The sequence below is a fragment of the Salmo salar genome, unplaced genomic scaffold (assembly GCF_965601325.2).
Source record: "Salmo salar unplaced genomic scaffold, fSalSal1 ptg001156l, whole genome shotgun sequence".
Lineage (NCBI taxonomy): Eukaryota > Metazoa > Chordata > Actinopteri > Salmoniformes > Salmonidae > Salmo > Salmo salar.
This window is the reverse complement of record NW_027675638.1, coordinates 1-10,554: the sequence shown is the minus strand read 5'-3', so window position 1 is coordinate 10,554 and position 10,554 is coordinate 1. Positions and strand designations below refer to the sequence as shown.

Here is a 10,554-nt window from a genome sequence, read left to right as displayed (position 1 = left end):
TCAAATCAAATTATTTATTGGTCACACAGGGAAGTGACTTGATTCTAACCTGGTTCAGTCTCAAATCAAATTATTTATTGGTCACACAGGGAAGTGACTTGATTCTAACGTGGTTCAGTCTCAAATCAAATTATTTATTAGTCACACAGGGAAGTGACTTGATTCTAACCTGGTTCAGTCTCAAATCAAATTATTTATTGGTCACACAGGGAAGTGACTTGATTCTAACCTGGTTGAGTCTCAAATCAAATTATTTATTGGTCACACAGGGAAGTGACTTGATTCTAACGTGGTTCAGTCTCAAATCAAATTATTTATTGGTCACACAGGGAAGTGACTTGATTCTAACCTGGTTGAGTCTCAAATCAAATGATTTATTGGTCACACAGGGAAGTGACTTGATTCTAACCTGTTTCAGTCTCAAATCTAATTATTTATTGGTCACACAGGGAAGTGACTTGATTCTAACCTGGTTCAGTCTCACATCAAATTATTTATTGGTCACACAGGGAAGTGACTTGATTCTAACCTGGTTCAGTCTCAAATCAAATTATTTATTGGTCACACAGGGAAGTGACTTGATTCTAACCTGGTTCAGTCTCAAATCAAATTATTTATTGGTCACACAGGGAAGTGACTTGATTCTAACCTGGTTCAGTCTCAAATCAAATTATTTATTGGTCACACAGGGAAGTGACTTGATTCTAACCTGGTTCAGTCTCAAATCAAATTATTTATTGGTCACACAGGGAAGTGACTTGATTCTAACCTGGTTCAGTCTCAAATCAAATTATTTAATGGTCACACAGGGAAGTGACTTGATTCTAACCTGGTTCAGTCTCAAATCAAATTATTTATTGGTCACACAGGGAAGTGACTTGATTCTAACCTGGTTCAGTCTAAAATCAAATTATTTATTGGTCACACAGGGAAGTGACTTGATTCTAACCTGGTTCAGTCTCAAATCAAATCAAATCAAATTATGTATTGGTCAGACAGGGAAGTGACTTGATTCTAACCTGGTTCAGTCTCAAATCAAATTATTTATTGGTCACACAGGGAAGTGACTTGATTCTAACCTGGTTCAGTCTCAAATCAAATTATTTTTTGGTCACACAGGGAAGTGACTTGATTCTAACCTGGTTCAGTCTCAAATCAAATTATTTATTGGTCACACAGGGAAGTGACTTGATTCTAACCTGCTTCAGTCTCAAATCAAATTATTTATTGGTCACACAGGGAAGTGACTTGATTCTAACCTGGTTCAGTCTCAAATCAAATTATTTATTGGTCACACAGGGAAGTGACTTGATTCTAACCTGGTTCAGTCTCAAATCAAATGATTTATTGGTCACACAGGGAAGTGACTTGATTCTAACCTGGTTCAGTCTCAAATCAAATGATTTATTGGTCACACAGGGAAGCGACTTGATTCTAACCTGGTTCAGTCTCAAATCAAATTATTTATTGGTCACACAGGGAAGTGACTTGATTCTAACCTGGTTCAGTCTCAAATCAAATGATTTATTGGTCACACAGGGAAGTGACTTGATTCTAACCTGGTTCAGTCTCAAATCAAATTATTTATTGGTCACACAGGGAAGTGACTTGATTCTAACCTGGTTCAGTCTCAAATCAAATGATTTATTGGTCACACAGGGAAGTGACTTGATTCTAACCTGGTTCAGTCTCAAATCAAATTATTTATTGGTCACACAGGGAAGTGACTTGATTCTAACCTGGTTCAGTCTCAAATCAAATTATTTATTGGTCACACAGGGAAGTGACTTGATTCTAACCTGGTTCAGTCTCAAATCAAATTATTTATTGGTCACACAGGGAAGTGACTTGATTCTAACCTGGTTCTGTCTCAAATCAAATGATTTATTGGTCACACAGGGAAGTGACTTGATTCTAACCTGGTTCAGTCTCAAATCAAATTATTTATTGGTCACACAGGGAAGTGACTTGATTCTAACCTGGTTCAGTCTCAAATCAAATTATTTATTGGTCACACAGGGAAGTGACTTGATTCTAACCTGGTTCAGTCTCAAATCAAATTATTTATTGGTCACACAGGGAAGTGACTTGATTCTAACCTGGTTCAGTCTCAAATCAAATTATTTATTGGTCACACAGGGAAGTGACTTGATTCTAACCTGGTTAAGTCTCAAATCAAAACATTTATTGGTCACACAGGGAAGTGACTTGATTCTAACCTGGTTCAGTCTCAAATCAAATTATTTATTGGTCACACAGGGAAGTGACTTGATTCTAACCTGGTTCAGTCTCAAATCAAATTATTTATTGGTCACACAGGGAAGTGACTTGATTCTAACCTGGTTCAGTCTCAAATCAAATTATTTATTGGTCACACAGGGAAGTGACTTGATTCTAACCTGGTTCAGTCTCTAAAATCAAATTATTTATTGGTCACACAGGGAAGTGACTTGATTCTAACCTGGTTCAGTCTCAAATCAAATCAAATCAAATTATGTATTGGTCAGACAGGGAAGTGACTTGATTCTAACCTGGTTCAGTCTCAAATCAAATTATTTATTGGTCACACAGGGAAGTGACTTGATTCTAACCTGGTTCAGTCTCAAATCAAATTATTTTTTGGTCACACAGGGAAGTGACTTGATTCTAACCTGGTTCAGTCTCAAATCAAATTATTTATTGGTCACACAGGGAAGTGACTTGATTCTAACCTGCTTCAGTCTCAAATCAAATTATTTATTGGTCACACAGGGAAGTGACTTGATTCTAACCTGGTTCAGTCTCAAATCAAATTATTTATTGGTCACACAGGGAAGTGACTTGATTCTAACCTGGTTCAGTCTCAAATCAAATGATTTATTGGTCACACAGGGAAGTGACTTGATTCTAACCTGGTTCAGTCTCAAATCAAATGATTTATTGGTCACAACAGGGAAGCGACTTGATTCTAACCTGGTTCAGTCTCAAATCAAATTATTTATTGGTCACACAGGGAAGTGACTTGATTCTAACCTGGTTCAGTCTCAAATCAAATGATTTATTGGTCACACAGGGAAGTGACTTGATTCTAACCTGGTTCAGTCTCAAATCAAATTATTTATTGGTCACACAGGGAAGTGACTTGATTCTAACCTGGTTCAGTCTCAAATCAAATGATTTATTGGTCACACAGGGAAGTGACTTGATTCTAACCTGGTTCAGTCTCAAATCAAATTATTTATTGGTCACACAGGGAAGTGACTTGATTCTAACCTGGTTAAGTCTCAAATCAAAACATTTATTGGTCACACAGGGAAGTGACTTGATTCTAACCTGGTTCAGTCTCAAATCAAATTATTTATTGGTCACACAGGGAAGTGACTTGATTCTAACCTGGTTCAGTCTCAAATCAAATTATTTATTGGTCACACAGGGAAGTGACTTGATTCTAACCTGGTTCAGTCTCAAATCAAATTATTTATTGGTCACACAGGGAAGTGACTTGATTCTAACCTGGTTAAGTCTCAAATCAAATCAAATCAAAACAAATTGATCACAGACACATGGTTAGCAGATGTTAATGCGAGTGTAGCGAAATGCTTGTGCTTCTAGTTCCGACCGTGCAGTAATATCTAACAAGTAATCTAACAATTTCACAACAACTAACTTATACACACAAGTGTAAAGGAATGAATAAGAATATGTACATATAAATATATGGATGAGCGATGGCCGTGCAGCATAGGCAAGATGCAGTAGATGGTATAGAGTACAGTATATACATATGAGATGAGTAATGTAGGGCATGTTAACATTATATAAAGTGGCATTGTTTAAGTGACTAGTGATACATTTATTACATCCAAATGTTAATTATAAAAGTGGCATTAGATTGAGTCTGTATCTTGGCAGCAGCCACTCAGTGTTAGTGATGGCTGTTTAACAGTCTGATGGCCTTGAGATAGAAGCTGTTTTTCAGTCTCTCTGTCCCAGCTTTGATGCACCTGTACTGACCTCGCCTTCTGGATGATAGCGGGGTGAACAGGCCGTGGCTCTGGTGGTTGTTGACCTCAGGTTAGGACTCAGGTCACTCAGGTCACTCAGGTCAAAAGTAGTGCACTATATAGGGAATAGGGTGCCATTTGGGACACTGCCTCACCATGCATGTGGACTTTACTGAGGTTCAGTGTGATTCTGTCTCCTCGCTATCTCTCTCTGCTTATAAACCTTCCTCACGAACCATGACTGTTCTGTTCCACAGCAGTGTGTGTGGGTGTGTGTGTGTGTGTGTGTGTGCGTGCGTGCGTGTGTGTGTGTGTGGTGTGTGTGTGAGAGAGTATGACTGTTCTGTTTCACAGTTGCAGCAGTGTGTGTGTGTGTGTGGTGTGTGTGTGTGTGTGTGTGTGTGTGTGTGGGTGTGTATGTGTGTATGTGTGTGTGTGCGCGTGTGCGCGTGTGTGTGTGTGTGAGAGAGCATGACTCTTCTGCACCTCTGTGGTATAACATTACTAATATCATTACTGGCACTCTGAAGAACTTATCTTTGTTATTGAGATGTGCAGATATGGGGCCCTGGGCAGGAGGCCTGAGCCATGATGAGATTGGTCAAAGGTACACGGGCGTGCACTGGAGCAGGTGGGCAGGGCAGGGGTGGCCTGGGGGTGGAGAGGCAGGCCTGGGGTAGTGACTGTAGTGACAGAAGGACTGGCCATAGGCCAGATGGGCTGGTTCATCTTTAGACCAGTGAGAAGAATTATAATGATTTGGCTAATAATAGAGGCCTCAGGGGGAAAATGGGCTTGTGTGTTAGAAATGCCCGGGCCAATTTCTGATCCCAGTCCGTCCCTAAGTAGGTAGGTGGACGCCAGGAGGGATTAGGGTTGGCTGAAGTCCCTTTATAGGAGACGAAAGAAGGTTAAGGGAAAGAAAACTAAACAACTCCACAGTCACAAAGAGTAAGCGTACAGCCCGAACCCAGGTTATAAGCCATGAAAGCAGCTTTGTCCCCTTCTCTCTCTCTCTCTCTCTCTCTCTCTCTACTTCTCTCTCTCTTTCTCTACTCGTCTTTCTCTCTCTTCTCTCTCTCTCTCTCTCTCTCTCTCTCTCTCTCTCTCTCTCTCTCTCTTCTCTCTCTCTCTCTTCTCTCTCTCTCTCTCTCTCTCTCTCTCACTTGCTCTCTTTTTCATCTTAATTATCTAGCTAACAAGACCGATAGGGATAATTATGACTTCATCTAGCAGTTAATAGTGATTATTTTGACATTTTCTGTCAGGGTTGATAGTTAGAGCTGCCTGTCAGCTGTTGACAGAGAAAAACATAACCTCGTCCGCAGAGTCGGCCCTAACTGAGATGATGGGGGACAGGGCAACAATGCAGTGTGTGTCATGGTGTGGGCTGAGAAAGAAACTGTGTCGACATACAGCTACAGTGGGGTTTGAAATTATTGACACCCTTGATAAAGAGAAGCAAAAATGAAAAATAAACAATTTAAATGTTTAGCTACAGTAGTGCCAAAATAAAGGTGAAACTTCAATAAATGAGGGACACAAAGTATATTGAAAGCAGGTGCTTCGACACAGGTGGTGGTTCCTGAGTTAATTAAGCAATTAGCATCCCATCATGCTTAGGGTCATGTATGAAAATGCCTGGGCAGGACATTCTTTTGGCTACCATGGCTATGCCCCCATAGGATGACAATGCCCCATCCACAGGGCAGGAGTGGTCACTGAATGGTTTGATGAGCATGAAAACGATTTAAACCACATGCCATGGCCGTCTCAGTCACCAGATCTCAAGACCCAATTGAACACTTATGGGAGATTCTGGAGTGGCGCCAGAGACAGTGTTTTCCACCACCATCAACAAAACATCAAATAACGGAATATCTCGTGGAAGAACGGTGTCTCATCCCTCCAATAGAGTTCCAGACACTAGTAGAATCTATGCCAAGGTACATTGAAGCTGTTCTGGCTCGTGGTGACCCAACGCCCTATTAAGACACTTTATGTTGGTGGTTTCCTTTATTTTGACAGTTACCTGTATATTGTATGCTAGCATTTTGGGGGAAATTACATTATTTTATACTAATACAATTGCTCAGAGAAAGCGATTTTGTTTAAACAAGTAATATTTTTTGGTTTCTCAAAAAAGGTATGGTTAAAAATAATCAAATAAAGATAAACATGGTTTTCTAAAGCTAGTGGCAATATTTCATTCAGTACTGAAACGTACCGGCGGCTCAACTTACCCTGTCCCAGGGCCCATACCCAGGGTAAGTTGTGCAAAGAGACCACTTTTTTATGGACAAGCTATGTTTTCAAAACTGTTATGTTTACATTCATTCTGATTATTTCCAGGGATACACAACATCCTGAAATATGTGTAGATATCTTTGTTAGAAATAATATGATATTTCCCTTGACGGAGTGATGCTGGCCCAACTTACCCTACTCTCCCTTACCAGCACATTTGAGACAAAACCCTGGTTGCCTCTGCCAGTAGGCTGAAAGTTGACCGCAAGACAATAACACCAAGTTAACTTGACCATCAAGACAATAACACCAAGTACACAACATAACCCACAAAGAAATATTTAACTGGCAATAAAATCAACATATTGCAAAATGACCTTCTCAGTCTCTGGACTTGAAACCCATTGAAAACCTGTGGTTTGAATTTAAGAGCGGCAGTGCATAAGCACAGACGAGGATATCAAAGACAATTTTGATTCTTATTATTTTCATATTGTAATTATCAAAAGTAAGCTTTGGCAATATGTACAGTCTTACGTCATGCCAATAAATTGAATTGAATTGAATTGAATTGAATTGAATTGAATTGAGAGAGAGATTTAGAGAGAGATAGAGATTTAGAGAGATAGAGAATGAGAGAGAGAGAGAGGGAGAGAGAGAGAGAGAGAGAGAGAGGGAGAGAGAGAGAGAGAGCGAGTGAGATAAAGAAAGAGAGAGAGAGAGAAAGACAGAGAGAGAGAGAGAGAACAGAACAGAACAGAATGGAATGTCTCTGATTGTCCATGTTCCGTCTCAGAACACATGACAACATAGAACTTGTACGGTAAGGTGAGTACACCTTCTATTGATTCACACACCTGTTATTAGATATTACATTTCTAATTCAGGTTTTTTATATGACATAAATGTTTAATAAACATGTATTTACATTACATACTGTAAATATTTCCTTATTACATACTCATTTAGGTTTATCCTATTGATAAAAGTTGTGAGTTTTGGCTAGATATGTGTGTGTGGTTAGTTATTAGAGGTTGTGTAAAACCCAGAGTCATGTAGCAGGTTAGGGTGTAGTTATAGAGCCAATGGGCATCAGGAGAAAAATTACAGGCATCAGCAGTCTTCAGTCAAGCAGGTGATAAAGGAGGAGGCATAAAATAATTAAGCGATTGAAGGAAAGAATAACAAACACTATCAATTGTCTCTCTTAAACACAGCACAGCTCTGTAGCAGGGAATCACTCATTAACAGGTAAGCAGACAAAACAAATATTGATTTATTATTTGGTAGACTAATTATAGTGATTTTGGTGTTTTAATAGGAGAATGCAAGGTTTCCACTCAATGGTGCTGAACTTTTGGAATTAGAGTGCCTTGTGAAAGAATGTTACTGATAGGGACAGACCATAAAGTATGCTTATGGATTTTACAGTAGATTTACAAAGAGCACGGCTGTATTTAGAAGACTTCATAAAATACATGGAAACCGATACATGTTATCAATAATTTTTCTGATATTATACTTCTGATCTTTTAAAAACTTAGAGGTATGTCTTAAACTATGTGGTAAAGACAGACACTTTTTCATTGATTTCCAGTGTTTATTTTCTTCAATGTAGCTTTTGAATAGCTAAATTACTAGAAAGTAATGTTCTTGAACATCATGTCGTCAGAAATGATTCAGTGTGAGGGGTGATCTGAGAATTATTCACCAACATGTTCACTCATCCATTCTCTCTCTCTCTCTCTCTCTCTCTCATCGTCTCTCTCTCTCTCTCTCTCTCTCTGTCTCTCTCTCTGTCTCTCTCTCTCTCTCTCACTCACTCACTCTCTCTCTCTCTCTCTCTCTCTCTCTCACTCTCTCTCTCTCTCGCTCTCTCACTCTCTCTCTCTCTCTCTCTCTCTCTCTCTCTCTCTCTCTCTCTCACTCCCACCCTCACTGATCCCCTTTTCTCTCTCTACCTTCTCTCATTACATCCCCCCTCTCTTCTTCCCCCAACCCTTAACCCCTGACCCTGACCCTAGTAGAAGGATGACCTGCCACTCATTGAGCTCCTTTGTACGGAGCCTGTCCAGGAGAAAACCTCTGGAGCCCGAGGGAGAGGAGTCCACTTTCAAACCGCTGTCTGACCACCCTGGACCTGGTGGCCCTAGGGGTGGGGAGTACCCTGGGGGCAGGGGTCTATGTTCTCTCAGGAGAGGTATGGATACAACTTCTTCTTAGATAACTAACTTATTTTAATTTAACACTGTTGAGTTGGTGGCCCTAGGGGTAGGGAGTACCCTGGGGGCAGGGGAGAGGTATGGATACAACTTCTTCTTAGTTAACTAACTTATTTTAATTTAACACTGTTGAGTTGGTGGCCCTAGGGGTAGGGACTACCCTGGAGGCAGGGGAGAGGTATGGATACAACTTATTCTTAGTTAACTAACTTATTTTAATTTAAAACTGTTGAGTTGGTGGCCCTAGGGGTAGGGACTACCCTGGAGGCAGGGGAGAGGTATGGATACAACTTATTCTTAGATAACTAACTTATTTTAACTTAACACTGTTGAGTTGGTTGCCCTAGGGGTGGGGACTACCTTGGGGGTGGGGAGATGTATGGATATATATCTGATAGTTGCACTTATCTACTATTTTTCTTCACCTTTTTACCTTTTAACACTTTTAATACTTTAACATTAACCATACGTCACTCTTCAACGTTACACTTCAACATCACCTTCAACATTACACTTCAACGTTACACTTCAGCGTCACTCTTGAATGTAACACTTCAACGTTACACTTCAACATCACACTTCAATGTAACACTTCCATGTTACACTTCAACATTACACTTCAATGTAACACTTCAGACGTCACACTTCAACGTTACACTTCAATGTTACACTTCAACGTCACACTTCAACGTTACACTTCAACATTACACTTCAATGTAACACTTCAACGTCACACTTCAACGTTACACTTCAATGTTACACTTCAACGTCACACTTCAGCGTCACACTTCAACGTCACACTTCAACGTAACACTTCAACGTAACACTTTAGCGTAACACTAACGTAACACTTCAGCGTAACACTTCAATGTCACATTTCAACATCACACTTCAAGCGTAACACTTCAATCTAACACTTCAACGTAACACTTCAATGTAACACTTCAACGTTACCTTCGGCGTCACTTCAGCGTAACACTTCAACGTTACACTTCAATGTTACACTTCAATGTCACTTCAGCGTTACACTTCAACGTCACACTTCGATGTCACACTTCAATGTTACACTTCAACCTCACACTTCAATGTCATATTTTAATATCACACTTTAATGTAACACTTCAACGTAACATTTCAAGGTAACACTTCAGCGTAACACTTCAGTAACACTTTAATGTAACACTTCAATGTAACACTTCAGCGTAACACTTTAATGTAACACTTCAGCGTAACACTTCAATGTAACACTTCAACATAACACTTCAATGTCACACTTCAACATCACACTTCAATGTAACACTTCAACATTACACTTCAACGTTACACTTCAACGTAACACTTCAAGGTAACACTTCAAGGTAACGCTTCAACATCACACTTCAACATAACACTTCAACATTACACTTCAGACGTAACACTTCAACGTAACACTTCAACATCACACTTCAACGTCACACTTCAACATCATACTTCAGCGTTACACTTCAACATCACACTTCAGCGTCACACTTCAGCGTCACACTTCAGCGTCACACTTCAGCGTAGCACTTCAACGTAACACTTCTAGCGTTACCTTCCAGCGTCACACTTCAGCATCACACTTCAACATCACACTTCAGCGTAACACTTCAGCGTAACACTTCAGCGTCACACTTCAGCATCACGCACTTCCAGCGTCACACTTCAACATCACACTTCAACGTAACACTTCAACGTCACACTTCAACATCACACTTCAGCGTTACACTTCAGCAGTCACACTTCAACATCATACTTCAGCGTAACACCGCCTTCAAGCGTTACGCTTCAGCGTCCACACTTCAACATCACACTCTAACGTAACACTTCAATGTAACACTTCACGTTACACTTCAACGTTACACTTCAATGTAACACTTCAACATCACACTTTAACGTAACACTTCAACGTTGTTCAGTAACACTTCAACGTAACATTTCAACGTTACATTTCAACGTCAGACTTCAACGTTACACTTCAACGTCACACTTCAACGTCACACTTCAACGTCACACTTCAACGTTACACTTCAACGTTACACTTCAATGTCACTCTTCAGTGTCACATTTCAACGTAACATTTC

The 10,554-nt window shown here is 39.9% G+C and overlaps 1 long non-coding RNA gene across 1 annotated transcript; it reads left to right on the top strand.

The window, feature by feature from the left end:
* Nucleotides 1-6,879: 6,879 nt before the first annotated feature.
* On the top strand, nucleotides 6,880-8,785 carry LOC145877402 (uncharacterized). Its single transcript, XR_014391688.1, has 3 exons — nucleotides 6,880-7,058; nucleotides 7,448-7,481; nucleotides 8,255-8,785. It is a non-coding gene; the product is annotated as an uncharacterized LOC145877402 (long non-coding RNA).
* The last annotated feature ends 1,769 nt before the right edge of the window (nucleotides 8,786-10,554 follow it).